At 58.7% G+C, this 21,466-nt stretch overlaps 1 pseudogene; it reads left to right on the forward strand.

Moving 5' to 3' along the window:
- Nucleotides 1-10,819: 10,819 nt before the first annotated feature.
- Nucleotides 10,820-10,914, forward strand: LOC118930345 (U6 spliceosomal RNA; annotated as a pseudogene).
- The last annotated feature ends 10,552 nt before the right edge of the window (nt 10,915-21,466 follow it).

Below are 21,466 nucleotides of genomic sequence, written 5' to 3' on the forward strand. Positions count from 1 at the left end.
GGATCCAGCCCCCACAGGGAAGTGGCAGGGCCATGCTTGGCCGAGACCCTGGGGCCTGGGGAAAGTCATTCAACCCCACCCCTGGCCCCCCACTTGTGATGGTGGTGTCAGGGACAGACACGTGGGTGGCAGTGGCCCAGCTGGGAACCCATGGCTCTCTGTAGCATGCCCTACGTTCAACACCCAGTGCCCGACACAGGGCCGGGCACAGAGCAATAGCTGGCATGGTCCAGCCCAGCCAGGTGGGCAGTTGCACAGGCTGCCCGGGCCCCTGCTGGAGCCCGTGGGGGGTTCATCCCTGTCTCCCTGAACCCAGAGCACGGAATGAGGAGTGTGCCGGGCATCGAGGTGGTGAGTGACTTTCCCTACTTGTGAGCTGACATCAAGGAGGTCCCAGGCATCCACCTTTCTGAGCAAGACTGGGGAGTCAGCACCCCCAAAGCCCCCTCCAAGGCCTCACCCAGGGCCATGGAAATCCTGTCACTGCCCCCCATTAAGGCCCCCTCCCAGCACCGGCTCCAGGCAGAGGTCAATACAAGTCATTTGCTAAATGTGAAGGGCAAGTAGACAGGTCAGCTTACCCCAGCCTCATTTCTAAAGATGTGGGTACGTGGAGCCCACCCCCCGGCTGAGGACACGGGTGTGACAGCAGCCCTGCTGTAGGCGGGTCCCCATCCAGTCTCTTCAGAGCTCTCCAAGGTGGGTGGTGTCCTCTGAGCCACAGGCTGTCTTGTCCCCAAGTTCCTTTGCCCAAACACAAGGGGAGGGAGGAGGGGTGTCCCTACACAGCAACGCTGGGGGAGCGGTCGGGCCGCAAGGCAGTGGAATCACCCTGCCAGGGCCTGAGTCCCCTGGGTCCTGGGGGGCCACCACTGGCCTTGCCAAATGCACCAAATGGGGAGCTCTGTGCCAGGCGTCAGACGAGGGCCCTTCTCACACCTTGTAACCCTCCTGTTAGCATTTGACAACTGAGGAAACTGAGGCACAGAGAAGGGGAGCAGTCTGTGGGCAGAGGCCCAGGAAGCCGGGGGAGCCTGGTGGCCGCATCTACCCACTCCCTATCTCTGCCCAGGGCCAACAGCTTGGCCTCCTGACCTGTCCCCTCAGCTCAGCCCCATCCTACAAGCCTGCCACGGAGCACCGATGAGTGGAATAGCTGCCTTCTGACCCTGCTTCTCCTCCAGCTCCTCCGTGCCTCTGCCCTCTGCCCTCTGCCCTCTGCCCTTTCACTTCTTTGCTCTCTGATGTGCCCACACCTGGCTTCACCCCCACCCACCAGGTACTGGGCCCCAGGTCAGTGCAGGTTCTCAGGCCCACTGCGCTCCATGGCACGGGGCCCCCTGGACTTTGGGGCCCATGGAAAAGATCCTACCTTATGGCTCTAAATCCTCTCCACACACATTCACATTTCAGCCAAGTTTACCCTTCTGTCCATGACCCACATTTGCATGAGGGGTTCTAATAAGCATCACAGACTTACTGTGTCCAAGATGGAAGCCCTGGTCTCCCCAGGACCTGCCCCTTGCTCAGTGTGCTGGTCTTAGGAAATGACAGGCCTAATTCTAGAAAGTGCTGCCTGTGGTGCTAATATCCAGGTCCCGGGATCAGGACCCGAGCGTCAGTGTCAGAGCTGAGGCCAGTCTCACCCTGCAGCAGGTGCCACTGCAGGCTCGCAGCTCTTTCCTGTGGACCCCATTCAGCCGTGACCGGCACCGGCTGGTCCCATGTGGATGTGGCGAGATGACCACAGAGAAGTCTGGGGAGAGCGGGAGGGGATGGAGGGACAGAGGTCTGGAGGCAGCACCTCAGAGCCCCATGCTCCTCCACGTGGCACCCCTGTGCTCGGGGCACTCACGGATTCCCTCCTGCAGGAGGCACCGGCTCAGGGATGCGGAGGATCTGGGCCCTGCCCTCAGGAAGCCCTTGGCCTCCCGTGGGAGCGTCACACTGAACCGATGTCACTGTGCTGTGTGACTGATGTGGCGGCAGTGTGTGCTCCACACGCAGAAGGTCACAGGGTGTAACCTGTAATCGGGGGTCTTCCCACTGCCAGGTCGAGGGCACCCCCATTTTAAAGAGGTATTGAAGATGCCATTGTCTCAAAGGGAGCAGAGCTGGGGGTGGAGGTTGAGGAAGCGGACAGGATGGCTGGGCAGTTGGGGTAAACAGGTTTACCCAGACTCTCGCACTGCCTGCCCACTCTGCCTGGAACCCTTCCTGGGCCCGAGCTGATGACTGACCATCTCCACGTGTCCTCATGGCCTCTGAGGGTGCCTGGCATGACATGCCTACCTCCCTGGGCCCGGCCTGGCCCTGGCATGTAGGAGGGGCTCAGAGGTGCCCCCACGTCAGGCGGAGCAGGCCCTGTCTTCTCAACTGCGAAAGCACAGTCGGTCTGCTTGCCCGATGTGATGAGGGGGATTAGACAGGCACTGAGATGCAAACGGCCCCCTGGTCCAGCTGCAGCAGGCCTGGTGCCCAGCTGACTGCCCACTTCACTCTGTGGGCCATGGCAGCTAACAGCCCGATGGTCCTCACAGATGGGATCAGCCCCCACATGCTCTGATGAGAAGGCGCCCGGCACCTCAACTTAATGTTTTGCTCATTTACATCCAAGTCAGCCGGGCCTCTTAGACCACGATGCCCCCCACAGGCCCGGCCAGGGCAGCGTGCACGGCCAGGGAGTGAGGGAACCGGGCACCTGGCCCTCTGCCTCTCGTCTGTCCAATGGAGCCAGTCTTGCCTCCTCCTCCTGGAGGGGCACGGGGTTGGGACGGGCGGACTGCCCAGTGTCGCTCTGCTGGGCTGCCGGAACTGTCAGCTTGGAATTCTAGACCAGCCCAGGGGCAGGGGGAAACCCTCCCATGACATCAGCAATGTGTGAAAAGCAAGAGAGGTGCTTGACAAAAAAGTAAGTAAATAAACCCAAGTCCTCACGTGTGCATTTCTTGTCTCTCCCCCTTTTGGCCATCATGTTGAGTTTTATTCTGAAATAGCATAAAAGTGCATTGAGGAGGGCTCCCAGCTGGCGGTAATTGCGCAGTGACCCCTGCAGAAGCCCCTCTAGAAGAGCTGGGGGTCAGTGGCCCAGGAGCCCGGTGCCCGCCCTGACCCCTGCCATCCCTGCCTCTGAGCACATGGCGACACAGCTCCCTCAGGGCCGGGCTCAAGGCTCAGAGCTGGCACGTCCAGGTGAGACAGGAGAGGGCACAGGCCAGGCCCTGGAGTGGGCTACTCGGGCAGGACGCCATGCTCCACCTGGGCCATCTCTGCCCGGCGGTCACTCCCGCTCTGAGCCTTGGGCTCCTCGCTGGGGATAATGGGCACGCCCCAACTCCCCGCATAGTCACTGCCATCCAGGGCATGGCCTGGTGGTCACCTTGCTGACTTGCTTCCTCCCCAGGCTGGACCAGGTGGGCCAGGGCACGTCTGTGGAGAGGCCAGCAGTCCCAGAGAGGACCGAGCGGGAGGGCTGGGGCAGCAGCTGGCCCCACGGCCCCGAACGCCTGGGACCAGTTGGGGCTGCTCATGCAGCAGCTGGACACGCCTCCTGGTGGGTCCGGGGACAATAATTAAGAATCAGGTTTCCATCAAAGAGCTTTATTGCCAGCAGGCGTTGTAAATCAATAGACAACATTTTCATCGCAGACCCAAAATTAATTATTCAGTGTTGAACATGTTTGTGCTCACTTTATGCAGCGGGGGTGGCCGGACTTGGGTGGCCAGCCAATCCCAGGGCAGGACGGCTATAGACGTGGTCCCCCAGGGCCCTCGGTGCAGAGGGAGACTGAGGCCCAGAGAGGGAATGGGCCTGTACGGGGACGTAGTAAGGGGGGGCCCTGCCAGAATTCAAGAAAGCTCTGTGGCCCCCAAGCCACCCCCTTCCCCAGGGTGTTAGAAAGCAGGTCCACCCCTGCTCTGCCTGGGATGGCCACTCACATGGCAGGTACAGCTAAACCAAGGGCAGAGAGGTGGCCAGGCTCAGGCTGGGCTGACCCTGTGCCTGCTCCAGGCCACCTCCCACCCCTTCCCCCCATCATCCCCACTGCCCGTGTGGTCCTTCTAGGGGTCAGGTCACGACTGGGAGGAACTGCTCCCTTCCGCTGGTTTGCCTCTCACATTTCTGGGGAGGGGAGGTGTGCAGGGGGCTCAGCCAGGGAAGTGGGACGGTCAGGGTCCACTGAAGATTTCTGTCCCCACTGCGGGCTTCAGGGCCCCCACCTGGACCTGCTGCCCCTGTCCTCCCCACCATCACTGCTCCAGGCACAAAAACACATGGAGACAGGAAGGGGCCACTGAAATGACACTGCATGAAGGGAGCCTGCCTGGGGCCCACTTCCTGAGCAAAGGCCGGATGCCTGGCCTCTGGGACGTGGGGCTGCCCCATCAAGAGGCAGAGGGAGGAGGCACCTGCAGCTTTGGTGCATTCATTCACTCATTCATTCATTTGTTTGTTCATTCATTCATGCACTGGGCCAAAGTTCATGGAGACTGGGCACAGAGCTGATGTGGGGCCCAGAGCAGGGTGGGGGCACCATGTGTGCAGAGGCATAGGGCAGGGTGGGCCACCCACAGCAGCCGAGACAGGATCTTCTGGGTGGGGGAGGTGAGCAGACTTGCCTTGAGGAGGCCCCCTTGGGGGAAGAGCAGGCTGGGGAGGGGTCGGGACGGAGAGCCCATAGCTGCAGGGCCTGGGGAGGGGTGACCAGTGCCCCCTCCCCGCCCCGGGTCCCTGGGACGTTGCTGTCCTGTTGTGCAGCAAATCTGCCCCCAAATCTCCATCTCATCCTCTCCTTCCACCCGGTCCAGCCCCAGACCACCCTGGACTCTGAGCCTTCGCGTGCCCAGGCCTGGGTCATCAGAGGCGGCAAGAGTGTGGGCAGGGACCCTGTCATCTGGAGAGCAGAGTACGCAGAGCCAGGCAGGAGTGACACTGGAGTGGGGCCAGCTGTGCCAGGGCCTGGGCAAAGCATCCCAGCGACCAGGGCAGGGGCAGGACTGGGGGATGAGGAGGGCTGGGCTCTGGGAGGAGGGCCTCATCCCACAGACCTGTGTCCTAGGTCTTATGTCGGGGTAGGAGGCAGGCACAGGCTGAGTCCAGTGTGTCCCCATGTGTCCCGGAACATGTCAGTGTCAGTGTGGCCGCAGCAGGGAGGCAGGCACTAGGGTCAGCAGGGGTCAGACCAGCATCAGCAGAACAGACCCTTTTCAGAAGGCAGGGAGGGACAAAGTCAAGTCTGACCTTCAGAGTGTCCACCTGGTAGCGGGCAGCGCAGATTGGAGCAGAGAAGGTCAAGAGGAGAGGAGGCATAGGGCGGGCAGAGGCCTGGGCCCGAAGGGCAGGCGCAGTGCTGCATGGGGTGGGGTGGGGGAGCGCAAGCGGGGTTACCAGTACCGTGTGTGGGAGCTGCTGTGCCTGCCCGGGGCTACCTCACCGTGCCTGCTAGCACCTCCCGTGTGGTGGGCGAGGCGGAGTGGGGAAAGGCAGGCTTGGCCCCTGCCCCGACCAGGGCTCTTTGAGGGCACAGGGCCAGAGTCCTCAGCTTTGAGTCTCAGAGTGCCCTAGTGAGCAGGGTGCTGGTGGGTGCTGGCCATCCCCTGCCTCCCACAAGCTCAATGCACAATGAGAGAGCGCCCTGCTCCGGCTTCCTGTTGTCGGCCAGCGGCGAGCTCCAGGCAGTGGCCAGCTGGGCCAGAACGCACACACTGTGTGGCCTCGTCCACATGGCCGGACATCTCTGAGCCTCGGTTTCCTCAGGGTCACTGCCTCCCAGGGTGCCTGTGCAAGCTGTGCAGTGCCCTGAATCGGGAGAGAAGGTAGTTGTACCCTGCTTGCAGTCCATGGCGATCGGATACCCACGGGCCTTTTGTCAGGGACTTAGGTTTCATCCGGAGGAGAGGACAGTGTTTGCAGAGGGCCAGCCCGTCACTGCTGGTGTGCGGAGGCCCGGGAGAGGCGAGGCCCTGTTACCATCAGATATTAATATTTCCAACACTGCTATTGACAAACCTCCCCAGAGGCTGTGCTGATGGAATATTGGTGATCACACTAAGCTAAAAAGAGCATATTGATCTGGGGAAAAAAAGAGAGGTCACTTTTTTTTAAAACCCAAACCTATAAAACACTGAAATCCATAAACTCCCAGTTCCCGGGCTGCAGAGTGACATCCAACCCGGACTGCGGTCTCCGTGGCTCAGTCAATACGGCTCCATTAAGGCCGCTCTCCCGCGCCCCCACCCCCGCCACCCAGGCCCCATGGCCGTCCAGATTAATATGTGCTCCGGCGTTTTAATTCTGTGTCCATTAGTATCACATTGCCAACTGATCGGCCCAGCCATCGATCCCAGGGAGGGCCTGCTTGGGGGCCTGCACCCTGGCGAGGTCAGCGGGGGACACAGGGACAACTCAGCCAGCCCTAGGCAGAGGCTCGCGTGTTCCCCAGAGTCCGTCCTTCCACACAGAGCCTGGGGCCTCCAATGCCGACTGCGGGAGCCCAGGAGGTACCACAGAAGCCGGACTGAGTGCGCAGGCTCCCCTGGTCTCCCGGCTCAGTGAACACAAGCAGGGCCTCGTCCATGCCTGTGGCCATGCGGAAGAATGTCTGGAGACAGAAGCAGCCGCCCTGCTGGCTGGACAGCAGGGCCTGGGCGAGAACAGCCCCCTTATCTGGCACCCGGTTCCAAACTAGACAGCTCATACAAGCTTCGGAGTTGCCAACATGCACGCCCCCAGCACATGTGCTACAGCGACTCGCACTCCCTCGGGCCCTGCTGCCTCTTCACCCGCAGGTGCAGTGACCCCGATGTGAGGGGGCAGCGGGAGGAGAGTCTTGGTCAGGACAGAGGCCGAAGAAGCAACTGGCTGCCTGGCTACAGAGGTGCGAGGACCCCGAATCTCTGCCGCCGGGGCCTTGGGTGCAGAGCAGAGAGCCCCTCATACCTGGCGGCCCTGCGTCATCATCCAGGACACTCGTCTTCCAGCAGATATTTACCTGCCGGTGTCTGTGCTCAGTCCCTGGGCCGGGGCTGCAGGAACAGGGGGAGTCAGGAGCCAGACCCCCTCCCAAGGAATTCCGTGCCCTGCTCGAGTAATAAAATGCAATGCTGATGCAAGCCAGGGGCGGATTTGGCTGCTGTTTTGGCAGGCAAGCTAAGAAGTGAATAAAAGTTAATGTGTGGCTCCTGACTGTGGGGACAGGAAGGCAGGGCTGGCAGGTGGTCCCTGATCCCTGGGTGGCTGCATTCATCTGCTCCATCCCCAGCTCTGGCACCTGCCACCTGAGCGTGCCTCCCCGAGACAGCTCACCTCCGTGCTGCAGGCGGGGGTGGGGAGAGGGTGCCCCCGCCTCAGGCCTGACCCTAAGCGGCCCCCCCACCACTCCCACTTCCCCCCTGGAGCCAGTCCCATGGGCACAGCTTGCTGCAGGCGGCCCAGCTACAAGTCAGAAGTCCTACTGCTACTAAAGAGAAGCAAACAGGGCCTGGGGGCAACTGGGAGCGGCTGCCACTGCTAGTCTCCAAGTAGCCAGGGACAGACCCGGACTGGCCCAGTCCATGATCCTCCAACCAGCTCCTGCCCAGGTGTGTGCTGACCCACAGCCCAGGTGTCCAGGGAGCCACCTGCTGTCCATGTGAGTTGATGGCCTCAGGACCTGCATGTAACAGCAGCGCCTGTCCAGCCCAGGAGCCCATAATAAAGGGTCAGATGGAGGCCGAGATGCCTCCTCCAAGCAGGGGGTCCCCAGTCTGGGCAGCTACAACCTATTATACAGGGGCTGAGCCGGCACGGCTGGTGACAGCCAAGCCAGACATTGTCCCTCTCATGTGAGGGCCCTGGTTGTCTGAGCTGGTGGACAGGCAAAGCCACATATCAGGCCTGTGGCGGCAATGAAACGGACGAGGCCAGCATGGGGTGGCACTTAGTTCCCCACAAACAACAACACCGCCACTCCCTGTGTGGGCCACCATGGCTCACACTGCAATGATAACTAATGCCACTTGACTGGACACCAAAAATGGCTAAAAAGGCAAATTTTGTATTACATATATTTAACCACACGCACATACACGGAGAAACCCAAGGCTGGCTGGTCAGTGGGAGGCACCCAGCACCTCAGGCAGGTGGGTGGGGAGGCGGGGTTGGGGGGGCTCTGTACCTGGAGGGCGCGGGACTGTCAGGACGGAGGCCGCCCAGCATGGCAGGTACAGGAAGGCTGGGGAGACGGGGGCACCCGGCCGGAAGCTGGACGGCCTCTCTGCAGGCCCAGCTATACCAGACCCCGGGGTGCTTCCCCAGCCTCACTCAACCCCCGTGGGGACTGGCAGCAGCACCCGCCACAGATGATGGGACAGACTCACATGCTTGCCAGTCCCGCCAAGGGGTCCCAAGGAGGGGTCCCCACCATCTCCCTCAGCCCCTCTGCGTCCAAAGTCCTGGAATTCCCAGAGGCCCGAGAACCTGTTCCCCAACCAGCCTCAGTGGCCCCAACCTCCAGCGAACATGCCCAGGTCCTCCAGGCCGCACTGCCCAGCCCTGGCAGGCTCCAAGCAAGTTGGCCAAGCCCCACAGGGCAAAGTGCCGGGAGCCGGGGGGGGCTTCCTCCCAGAACTTGTGGTCCCCAAAGGCAGTGACAGTGACATTTGGATTCAGGCTTCCCTTTGTCCAGCTCGGTACTCTCGCACCTTGCATGCTTATGCCTCATTCATAGAGGAAGAAAGAGCTTCTGGGAGGGGTGGAGAGGGCTGTGCAAACTCCGCACGGCTCTCCCGGCACCCATGGGAGCAGCCAGGTGTCGCTCAGGGTCCTGGGCTGCCAGGAGAGTCGGGGGTGGCTCAGCCCCACCTGCCACGGACCACGTCCTGCACCACACGTCACCCGTGAGCCCACGTCCTGCACCTGGGGAGCGCCAACAATCCAGACAGAAGTCCTGGCTGCGAATCGGTTAGTGTTTGCTTCTGAAAGGTTCCATGTCAAACTCCCTCGGCAAAGATCTGACCGTCACCACCAGCGCTTCTCTAAGGAGAGGAGGTGAACATGTCTGTCCTCCAACCTCTAAACTGGGGCGAAGTGCAACAGGTGGGGTCCTCTTCGGACAGACTGCCTGGCCGCTGAGAATCCCCTACCCTGGGCCACTGACATCTGCCACCAAAGGATCAGTAAGTCATCCGAGGCCCCTACCCCTCTCCAGTCGCAGGATTCAAAAGCAAAGGTGTTGTTGATGTTAAACCGGCCGTGTTGTCTGGCTCGTGTTGCTTGGAGCTCATTGCCATCCATGGGGGTACAGGTAGGCCCCCTCGTCAGCAGGGCCAGGAGGCTGGGGTCTGGAGACTTAGGGCCTCCAAGCGCAGGGTTCCAGCCTGGGCTCCATTCACAGCTGGGAGACTGGGGCCGGGCAGGGCGAGAGGCTGACCCTGTCCCTATAGTAGCTGATGGAACTGCCACAGTTTTGTCCATTTATTTCGGAGTTCTTAAAATTCTTAAGCTTAGCTCATATGGTCCTTCATGAAAGAAGGATTGGGATCCCCAATTCATCAGGAATCGCTAACTACACACATGTGCACACATGCACATGCACACATGTCAGTCCCTCACCTCAGCCCCCAGGGTGCGTGCTGTGTCCCACTGCTGGGCCTTTGCACAGGCTGTTCCCTTGGCCTCGCTGCCCTCTCTGCTCCCACTCTTTGCTGGCCAATCCCTACCCCTTCCCAAGACCCACCCCAGGGTGTTGCCTCCCACAAGGACAATTTCCTCACCACCCTCTCCAGGCCTCCACCTCCCTCTGCCCTGTTCACGTCACCATGCAGTCTGCCCGCCTGCCTCCACCACAAAACTGCGACTGACTCTGGTGGGGCCCCAGCTTGCTCACCAGCCCGGTGCCCTGGGCACAGTAGGTGCTCAGTAAGTACAGCCTGAGTGTGTAGTGCCTCCACCTTCCACCACACGCTGTGCCCCCTGCCCCTCCTCTGGCTTCACTGGAATCATGCACTTTCCCTCCTCGGGGGCGGCCCAGAACCCGGTGTCCCAGAGGCTCTGGGACACCCCCTTGAAGCCAGTGCATAGACCTCACTTCCCTCCCAGGCAGGGCCTGGGGGCGGAGGTTCCCCTGCCTGGAGAGGCCTGTGTGGGGTCAGCTGTTGAAGGGGGGGCTCCCTGGTCACTGCGCACGTCCTTAGCAGCCTCAGCCGGTTTCTCCAAGCAGCAGAAAGCAGCCTTGACACTCTTCAACAAGGGGTGCTGACCGGCCCCAGGAGATAGATAATGATATAGGTAGTTTATTGTAAGGAATTGTTCACGTGATTATGGAGGTTGGCAAATCCCAGACCTACAGAGGTGACGTCCCAGTTGGAGTGTGACAGCCAGAAACTGTAGTAGCACCAGGGAGACCTGATGTCCACTAGGAAGGCCATCAGGCCGGAGAATTCCCTCTTACTTGGTGACGGGTCAGCCTTTTTGTGCTAATCAGGCCTTCAACTGATTGGAAGAGGCCCACCTACATTGGGGAGGGCAAGCTGCTTAACTCAGTCCACTGATTCAAATATTAATCTTGTTCAAAACATCCTCATGGAAACACCCAGGATCGTGTTTGATCCGTTATCTGGGCACCCAGTAGACCAGTCAAGTTGACACACAACATTGACTACCACAGGGGTGGTGAAAAGGTTTTGGATAACAATAGTGGTGATGGGAATCCACTGTGAATGTATTTAATGCCACTGAATTTTATACTTACAGATGATTAAATAATAAATATTATGCTAAGCATATTTTACCATAGTTTAATAAAACACACAATTGTCCCATTTTATAGATTAATAAAAAGCTAGTGTTCACATAGCCAAAAATTGGAACAACAGAGAGCAGCATGGCCCCTGTGTGAGGAAGACATGCAAACCTGTGAAGTGCTCCATATTTTCTTCAAAAAGCTATAATTAGCAAAACTGTTTCCATGGCAACCCACTAGAGCTGGCAAACTGTCCACAAAGGACCAGAGAGTCAACATTTTCACGTCTGGGGCCATGTACTCTCCCTCTGCCCTTGTATCAACACAGCAGGCAGAGAAACATGAGAATGAATAACATGCCTGTGTTCCAATATAACTTTTTTTGTAGATGCAGAAATTTGAATTTCGTATAATACTTCCACATGGCACAAAATGGTCTTCCTCTTTTTGTTTTTTTCAACCTTTGAAAAACATGAAAACCATCCTTAGGTCACCAGGAGCTCAGAAACACGCAGTGGGCTGGATCTGGCCTGGAGTTCCAGTTTACCTGTGCCTGGATCTGCGCGAACAGAAGCCGGCACTGGGCCCCCAGGCGGGCACCGACCCCCCGCTAGCCGAGGGGCCCGGCCAGGCCGGGGCCCCCTGGGGCATCAGCAGCCTGTCCCCCAGGCAGAGCACTCAGACGTGGTGCACGATGGACAGGAATCCTGGGGACCCAGAAGGGCCAGCGGGTGGGGCCCTTGGGGAGAGCAGGCCTGTGTTTGGGCAGCTGGTGGGCCCAGGCTGCTCTCCGCATCTGCTGGGGAATCTTGCCTCCTCCTTCTCCCACTGGCCGATTCAGCTCCCTCCCCAACTCCCCAGCTTGCCCTCCTGCCCACTTCAGGATCTAGGGGAACGATGTCCACGGTTCTGGAAGGACACATGGACAGTAGACCGTGAGGGTGACCATCCAGGTTTGCTTGGGACTGAGGGGTTTGCCAGGACACAGGACTTTCAATGCTAAAATGAGGACAGCACCAGGTAAGCTGGGATGGTTGAGCACACTACACATCACCTCCAGGCTTCCCAGGGTCCCCCAACTGGTGCAATCAGCAGAGGAAGGGGGCAGCCCGGGAGGAGCACAAGACAGCCGCCCCTCAGCCCCCTGCACCGGCCCCAAGCCCGCAGTAGGCAGCCGTGCAAGGACCCCGGCATGGTCTGAGCCTGACAGACCACTCAGCGCTGCCACAGCAGAAACGGGAGCCCTGTCACACATGGCAACCAGGAAACTCCCAGGCACCCCTTCGAGCAAAGTGCCAAAGCACAAGCTTGGCAACACCAATTCCTGGGGGTCCTGTGGGGCAGTGCCCGGCGGGTACAGGGCCTCTGGGCTGCTGCTCGCTGTCCTGAGCTGGTGCTGGTCCCTCAGGCGCTCAGGCTGCAAGATGTCCTGCTGTGTGTGCAGGGCCAGTGGGCAGGTGTCGTCCCTTCTCCTGGCTCCTCTTGGCTGGGCATTCAGTTTTCCACAGGACGTTTCTATCTGGTGCCTCTGGGGCCCTGGCCACAGGCCCTGTGCTGGGACACAGCCCTGCAGTGTTCTGCCCTTTGTCCCTCATGGTCTCTCAGGAGGTAGGTGTTCTCAGTTCCATTTTACAGATGAGAAAACAAAGGCCAAAGAGGGGAAGTGGGGGTCCTGAAGTCACACTGGGCACCAAGGGGAACCACCGCACCCATCAGCCTGCCTTACTGGAAGCCTGTCTTCCCTCCAAAGCAGTTTCCAGTGTGGGAGGAAAAGGGGTTGCTGATATCTGCTCTCCTCCCCAGAACCCCAAACTATCAGCCCAGACCCCAGACCTAAGGGGCGACCCTCTCCTGTTGGTGGTGCTGCCGGCCGGCATTCAGTCTGCAGATACCCCAATGAGATGGTCTTCAGTGTGGAATTACTGCCATCAGCAGGGCTGGATAACCCGGCCTCCCATTACTGCCAAATGAATAACCGTTTAGAGAAGCCATTTGAGGCGCTGCCCCAGACAATGACTCCTGTCAAAAGATTTACCAAAGCTCATGGGCAATGCAGCGGGAGGCCCCGTGGGCCTGGCCTCAGAGTTTATCAGCTCATGCAGAAAACAAAGATTGCAGTGTGGACCGTTTTGCCGCTGAAATTCATGCCTTTTGACCCCAAATGGAGAGATAATCCCAGGGCTTGTTTCCACTTGAGCTTGGCGACGTGGTCAATGGTCAGCTGTGAAGCAGAACCTCACACTGGCCTTGGATGGAAAACAAGCTCTCAACCACACTGCTGAGGACCGTGGTGCCTCACTGCATCCCATCATCCACCTCCCGGAGACAGCCTCCCCCAGAAAAATTCTAGTTTAACACTGGGCTCCTGATAGAGCTTTCAGAGGAAGTAATATGCTTCCTCCATTCCCAAAGTGAAGACTATAAACTTGATCATGATTTATTTTCTCCTTGGCTGCCAGGAAGCTCAAAGGCCAAGAAAAGCTTAAGAACATCAACAATCTCAGTCCTTTAGCATCTGTCCACATTCTCTTTTATGTTAGTATCATGGCTTCTATTTGTTTTTGATTAGGTTGGTTTGATGTGCTTCATGCTGTAGTTTCTTGAATTCCTTTGTTGAAAGAGTGGGGATTTCAGTAAAATAAAATAAAAAAGCAGAGTTGAGAAATGGGGAGAACACTGGGGTCTGGTGACAGCTGACCTGCCATTTGACCCTTGACTGTGTGGACTATTGGTTTCCTGCCTTCATACAACTCTCGATCCAGACCAACCTCAGTCCCTTTAGTCATATGCCTGCCTGTAGACATTCAAGACCCTCAACCTGGACCCCATCAGTCAGCTTTGCCCTGGTAACGACCACAGCCTGGATTCCACGGCTTGCATCCACGTGCACTGATCTCTCTCCCACAGTGTGTGTCAGCTGGGGCTTCCCGTGCCGGGGCCCGGCTGGATCAGCAGGCCCAGTGTGGGACATGCTTTCCTCTTAGAGTGAAAAGCACGAGCCTCGTGGTGCCCGTGGCCGGTTGTCTGGGCTGCAAAGACTAGGCCTACGGACCAGAGCCCCCGGGCCCGGCCCCTGCACACAGCTGGGCTTCCCCCCAACGTGGCCCCGGGACGTGGAACTGCTTCCGTGCAGCTCAGGCTTTACGCCAGCAGGGCAGGCGCTGCATCACACAGCCTCCTCCTGCTCCGGCATCTGCCCCCACTCTACCATCAGTGGGCAAAAGTGGACACCCCTTCCAGGAAGGGCTGCAGCCACGTGTTAGCGCAGCAGAGGCTTGGTGGAGTAGAGAATCAAAGTAATAACACTGTTTTCTGCAAAGGCCCCAGAAGGGAGGCCCTGGGAGGGCGGGGCTCTGGCTGGGCTGCTCACCCAGCACGGGAAGAAGAGCTCCATAATACCACTTCACAAACAGCCAGCAGATGGCTGACCAGCTAAGTGACTGGCAGGCCCTGGACACGTGCCCACGTGCTCCACTCTCACTGCTTCTGGGCCTCTCCTGCCCGGGAACCCAGCAGCACGTCTCTCATAGTGAGATGGGGAGGCAGGGTGATCACGAGCATGCCAGCCCCCAGCTCATGCCTGGCGCACAGCACAGGCTTGGAAGCCAGTTTCCTTTGCCTCCAACTCTTTTTAGGAGCATTTACTGAACCCCAGGCACCTATGTACCATGTACCTTAAGTGGGGTAAACTATGTGATGCTCACACCCTCGCAAGGTAGGAATCATTACCGTCCCCATACAGACGAGGAGACTGAGGGGTGGCAGCTCTAAGATGTGTCTGCCAATTCTCAGGCCTCCCTGCATTGAGAGGCAGGGCCACAGACCACACACACGCATGCATGCACACACATGCACATGCACAACTGCACACTCACACACACTCACACACACGTGCACGATCTGCACGGAAGCAGTTCCACGTCCCGAGGAGGCCATGCTGGGAGGAAGCCCAGCCACATGCAGGGGCCGGGCCTGGGGGCTCTGGTCCGTAGTCCTTGTCCTTGCAGCCCAGACACCAACCATGAGGTTGGTAGGCTAGTCCCCAGCCATTGAGTCCTTCAGGGCCTCAAGGCTTCCCTGTGGGGGCTCCAGGCTTTGTGGAGTAGAGGCAAGCCACCTATACCGCTCTTCCTGAAAAGATGATTATTTCATGCACTCAAATTTGGGGCAGTTTGTTACACAACAGGACAGAGATGGGCTGCCTCGACAAGCCCACAGCATTCCCTCTGGCCCTGGGCAGTGGCCAGGGTGAAAGAGGCCCTGCAGGGACTGCCAGCGAGGGGGTGAGAAGGGGCAAGATGACACAGCAGGAGGATGGAGGTCGAGGGACCCTTGTTATGCCCAGAGGAGGCCAGCTGTCACCAGCAGCAAGATGGAAAACAGGAACGTTCCTGAGAACTCTGGTCTGGCAGGTGCTTTCTGTGAAGCGCCAGGTAGTACGGCTTTGAGGTGCTGAGGAGCAGGCCTGTGGCAACCCCTCAGATCTGGAGCTGGAGCTCAAGAACAACCTCTGGCGGTGCAGAAGCGAGTGCGCAAGGCTGCAGGCCAGTCTGACTGCTCCAGAAGCAGGCAGCGGCAGGGCGTGGCCTGAGGGCCGGTGTTCCAGCCCTGACCTGACTGAGGTTTCCAGGAAGGACATGGGAGTTGCTGCCTTTCTCCTTGCTGCCTGTGACAAATGGCAAGAAAAGACAGGTGAGCTGAAAAGCAAGCTCTTCAAATCTTAAAGAAAAATTTAGAGAAAATTTAAAGAGGCCGTGACTTGCTGGGTTTGAAAGAATTCCTCATTCCCGGCCCATCCATATTTTCTAATGTTTTCAAATTTAGAAATGTCCCCGACTTACAAACGGCTTCTGCAAGAAGATCAAACCTGGAGTGGGACTGCGAGGTCCTTTGTCAGGGGACTTCTCGGATGAAGACCCTCTGGACCTCCATGAGTCTCACTGGCCTTCCCTCCTCAGCCACAGGCTTTGAGGTCTTCAGGAGCCGCCAGGGAGCCCAAGGTCAAGACGAGCTGCTCTTAAAAAAAGGCTTGTCTGTGCCTTTTCTCTAGTGGACTGAGCTCAGTAAGATTCATAGAAAACTCACAGTCTTAGAGAGGAACTTTGGTGCTGAAAACACCTGCAGCCCGGATGCACGGGGCTGAGATTCAGAAAATGCAGAGAGGCTCTTAGACCCGAAATTACTAGGGGCAGAAGCAGGCTGAAAGGGTCACTCAGCGCAGACACTGTCCACTTCTCACGGCAAAGGAGGGGTCACCCAGAGGGTGGAGCCAGCAGCTGGAGAGAACAACTCTGGGGGGCGAGGAGCCACTCACGCTGGACTTCAGGCTGCTGTCAACAGTGACCCTAGGCTTCCGTATTCCCGCTCCTGAGTACCCCCTGCGGGTGGGGGTGCAGCTGACTGTCTCTAGTTCACAGGTCATCAGTTCAAAGAAATCTGTACTCAGGGAGCCGGGAACCACACAGAGGCCTCCCCTTGACAGGTGAGATGGAGACTGGGAGGATGTGAGCGTGTCTTTCATGTGGGCAGAACATGAATAATTTGTGATCAGAGGGCAGACAGAAGTTTCCAGACATGCTCCCAATCTTTGAGGTTGCCCCCTGGAGTGGAGGAGGCAGGTCTGGGACTTGCTTCAAACCAGAGGAAAGTGGTGGAGGTGGAGCCACCGTGAGGCTGGGAAGAGGCCCCTCACGCCCTCGGAACCTGGAGCCTGCGTGCGGGAGAAGGGCTCCCCAAGGCCACGCCTGTCACTGGAGGGGCCGCGTGGAGTTCCAGGGGCAGCCCCCCTCTGGCAGCCCAAGCGTGACCCTGGCGTTCCCTCCCTCAGCCCTCGCCCTCACAGGAAGCAGCAGATGTCACCGCCACCTTCCGATTCTTGTCCACCTTGCGGTGCCCGGCCCCTGCCACCTTCACTCCCCAGAGCCCTCCACACACACTTCTTACCCAACCCCTTGGCAGCTCCCGCTGCCCTTTGGCTGGTCCAAGATGCCGCCATCTCCTGCTCACCTCCTCCTGCAGGTGACCTCATGGGTCTTTGGCCTGGCCCCACCCACCTGCCTACAGCCTCTGGGGCACATGCAGCCCCTGGTCCTGGCTGGGCAGCCCTCCCACCCAGGTCTTCCCTGGCTGGCCCCCCCCACTCACCCCCTTTGGCTCTGCCCGAGTGCTCCTGCTGTCCTGACCACGACGTCCCCAGTCCCTCCCACTTCAGCCCTTCATGTCAGGTGCCATTGCCCCACCTCGCACACCAGGAACAGTGGCTCAGAAAGGTGCAGTGGCTGGTCTACATGGCAGGCAGAAGAGTCTGGATTTGAACCCAGGTCTGTCGCTCAGCCAGGGTTAGGGTCTCTGCTGAGAGCCCGATTCTGCCCTGTGGGTCGTGTTGCTGTCATAGTGCTGGGGTATCAGGTCCCTCACCAGCAGCCTTTGCGCCAAGTCCTGGCTGGCAGCACAGAACCGGGCACACAGCAGATGAAAGCATCCCCGAGGATGGGACGACAGCCTCACAGTGAGACACTGTCTGTGGGGGCAGGAGCACAGCGACTCCAGGGTGCCTGCCCCAGAGTCGCTGGGCAGTGACCACTTGGGAGCTGGTGGTGAGCTCTGCCTGGTGCCCAGGGCCTGGCTGGCCCACACTGAGGGCCCCCGTTGGGCAGCTGCCTTGCCACAGGGTTCCGGGATGCAGGGGCCTCAGGTTCTGATGCCTGCCCCAGGTCCGTCCCCAGGGGCTCAGTAAGGCAGCCCCAGGTCACAGAGCGATCTGTCCTCTTCCCCACATGAGCCCCCAGACCCAGCACCTTCAAGCTGTCACTCGCTGTAACCTGATCAGTGACAGGACAAGGACATGGGGCACCAAGACAAGAGACATCTTAATTAGTGGCTTTTCCGGAGCAGCCAGAGCCCCAGACATCTCTTAACTTGTCTGAGCCGGAAATCCGGGCTTCCCGTGTGGACACTCGCCTGGGTGGAGCTGCACACATGTGTGGGGCCGGACATGGTCCGCGGTGTTAACGCATGCAAACAGCTCCCCTTGTGAGCCTGGGCCTGGTTCAGAACGCGTGCCGGTTCCCTGCCCTGGATGCAGAATGGGGCTTCCATCCCACAAGAGGTCGTGGAGAGGATGGTCCCTGGCAGGGAGGGCTGGGGCAGCCCAGATCACCCCACGGAGAGTTCCAGGAAAGAGTGCTTTTCCATCCTGCTGATAACCGGAAGCTCCTGGCCGTGGGACTGTTTCTGGGCCTGGCCCTGGACCTCTTGGGCGAGCAGGTAGTCCTCGGCTGGTGACTGACCTGGCAGGCGACCCATACAGTCCCTTCTAACCCAGAGCTGATGCGTCTGGTGGGGGCATTTCAGCCCAGCCTGGAAGACCCGGGGGACGCAGGCAGGCAAACACGAGCAGGAGAGGCACCTGCAGCCTGGGCGGAGCCTGGCCAAGGGAACGCGTGGGCCTTGCTGAGGGGGGTGAGGCCCGGCCCCCCAGAGCAGGAAGTAGGGTGAGGTGGGGGCTGGGGGTGGCAGGCCAGCTTGTCCAGGCCCGGACACCCGGGTGGGGGCTCAGCGCAGCCCAGAAGCCAGTGGGCCATTCTGTGGGTGACGGGGGGGTCACCTCCCTTCTGGCCATGCTGCCACAGCCTACTGGAACCAGACAGAGGCTGGGCCAGTCCCTCACCCCCGTCGCCTCGGTTCCCTCACCAGCAAAGTGGAAGCTACACCATCACCTGCATTCTCACAACAGAGCACTTGATTCCAACACACAAGCCAGCCGCTCAGCCTGAATAACAGCCCCGGGCGGGGACGAGGAGAGCGCTGACCACAATCGGCTTTCTGTCCTAACACCCGAGTCAGTGACACCTACCGTCTGCGCCGGGTCCGCACGCAGCTGAACCCTTGGAGCCCACGTAGGCAGAGTAGGTGCGACCTGGGGGTGGGGGGGAGAAGGGACTTCGGCTGAGCTCGTAAAGTATTATTCATTGAAATACAAGACATACATGAAGCAAGGATGGTGGCAGCAATGGGTCAGAGCCAGAGACTCGTTCGGAGAAAGCACGTGGCCCGTGGCAGCTGGCACGCGGGCCCGCCGGATGATGTGCCATCGGGCTTTTGCCAGCGCCAGCACTTCCTGGGTGACCCTGGGCAAGCTGCTTTCACTCCTGCACTGCCAGGGCCTGAGGACATGTCCCGCCACTGCAGGAGAACAGAACCTGCAGTTCTCACGAACCCTTGGCTTCTGTCATTATTGGTGATTTTCATCCCCAGCAGAAGGGCAGGGATGAGGAGCAGAGACAGGCGGGTGGAGAGCGGTGGGCTGGGGGCTCCAGGGGCCCACGTCCCTGGAGGGCGACATCACAGGCTCAGCGTTTGGGAGAACATCAGGTGTCCAGAGACGAGGGCCTGCCTGGGCCGCGGGAGGCACCCATCACCTGGGACACGCTGTGTCTGGCCCTGGGGCTGCCGTGGAAGACGCCCTTCCGGGGCCAGTGGTGGCCGGGACAGCTGGAGGAGATGAAGCTGCTCCCTCGGGCCCTAGCACAGGTGCCTGGAGGCCCTGCCTGGCTCCAGACCACACCATCTGCGCCCCTCTTGTCGGCTGTTGGCAGGACCTCTCGGCACTGCTGAGGTCGTGCCCCCTGCCCTATCCAGATGGGCTTGGGCCCACCCCGTCTGCGGCAGGCGAGGACAATGGCCCCTGTTGTTGGCCAGTCGCCCTCGGCCGCATTCTCCAGGGACCTAGTGACCCTGAACAGGGGCCGTGAAGAGGGCCCTGCTGACTCAGCTAGATGCCCACTCGCTAATGAACGGCTGCTGGAAAGGGCGTTGACCTTGGTCAGCAGGCAGGAGCCCTCCATCCAGGAACCGCTGCAAGGAGAGGAGGGAGCGCTGCCACTGCCCACCCCACCCAGGTGCTTGCCCAGCAGCTTGGGACACAGCTGCCCGGAGGTCAGGGACACGGGCATCAGGTCAAGGGGCTAGAGCCAGGTTGGGGGTACAGGGTCAGAGACCAACAGCAGCCTCTGTTCCCACTGATGAGCAAAACAGCAAGGGCCACACTATCAGGGACATGGCGGCTCAAGTGCCGGGGAAGGCAGGGTGGCCCTAAACCAACCTGGAGACCAAGGCGGGCTGCCTGAGGGAGGTGACCTGGAGTCAAGCGTCCTAGGATTGGCAGCACTGGCTAGAAGTCCCAGAGGCAGGAGGAGATTCCAGGTATGAAGCCACGTGGTCAGCGGTTTGGGGTGAAGGCGCTGGTGAGATGAGACGACACATTGTAGCGACTGCTGCCCTGGCCCCGGGAAGCGAGGGGGCCAGTGGGGAGGCCCTAAAGGGAAGATCAGGAGGGAGGGTCAGACGGGTCAGAAATGTCCCCTCTGGTTTGGAGCAAGGGAGAGAAGAGGCCAGGAAGCCAGTGAGAGGGCAAGGGGCAATCCAGGAGAGGGCGGAGAGGGCGGGACAAAGAGCCAGGATGGGGGTGGAAGGGGGTCTGGGAGGACTCCATCCCTGTGGGGGCTGGAGAAAAGCAACACTGGCCTTGCAGAAATCCGGGGGTGGAGGGCCTTCCAACTTGAGCACAGACCCAGAGCCAGGAAAGCGGGGAACGTGGGAGTGGTAAGTGCTGGCTGGTTCCTGGATTCTAGGAAATCAGAAGTAGAAGGGCCAGCAACAGCAAGGCCCCTGGGTCCAGAAGGAGGCCACCGGGACCAGGCAAGGACTCCAGGCAGGTCCTGGCTCCCAGAAGCAGGGAGGCCGGAGGGCACCCCTTGGGCCTGCTTGGCCTGACGGAGAGTCTTGGCTTTGCATACGTGGGCACAGGCAGCACCGACCAGTCACTGTGGCTTCCTACATACCTCAGGTCCCAGCACTCGGTACTCAAACTTGGGCATGCTGTTCCATGCCCTCCCACACTGTGCCTTTCAGCCATCCTGGAGACAGCTCCATAGCCAGGGCAGAAGGAGTTAGAGTCCTCCATAATCACTGTCGTGGAGTTGCTGTGTGACCTCAGGTACACTGCTTTCCCACACTGAGCTCTGGTCCTTGTCTTATAAAATGAATGCCGTATAATCTCTGCCCTGCTTCCCTCCTGGGGGCATCTAGAACTGCACAGAAGGTATAAAAGTGCCTGGGGATGGATGTGGTGAAAAATGGCCTCCATGGTGGCACTTTCTTCTGCAGGAGAGTTTAAATGCTCTTTTCAAACACAAACAAGATGTTTACAAAATGTGACAACCTATGGGTCAAAAAATAAGCCCCAACAAATACCAAAGAATAAGTTTCACACAGACTGTGTTCTCTGACCACAATGCAAACGATTTACAAATTAACAATAAAAAGGTGACTTAAATGCATGTACATATAACTTTGCATAGACACACCCCTAAGAGACTCATGGAGTTACACATGACGTTACAATGGAAATCACAAATTATTTAGTGATAAATGGAAAAGAAAGCATTAATATGTCAGTTTTCTGGGGTGTGCCTAAATTGCTTTTTAGAGGTATATTTGTAAACTATGAATTTATTGCAGAATAAGAAAACCTAAGATCAAGTAAGTTACATTTTTACTAAAAGAAACAGTAAAATGCCAAGAACTCTGAAGAACATAGAAGATGTAAGAAGAAATGGATTCAATGGAAAATGAAGACCTAAGGAAAAGAGCAACAAAAGCAAAATGTTCTTCTCTGAAAAAAACAAAATGAAAAAAGTTCCTAGCAATGCTAAATAAGAAAAATAAAGAAGTAATATTAGGAA

The sequence above is a fragment of the Manis pentadactyla genome, chromosome 5 (genome assembly GCF_030020395.1).
Source record: "Manis pentadactyla isolate mManPen7 chromosome 5, mManPen7.hap1, whole genome shotgun sequence".
NCBI lineage: Eukaryota > Metazoa > Chordata > Mammalia > Pholidota > Manidae > Manis > Manis pentadactyla.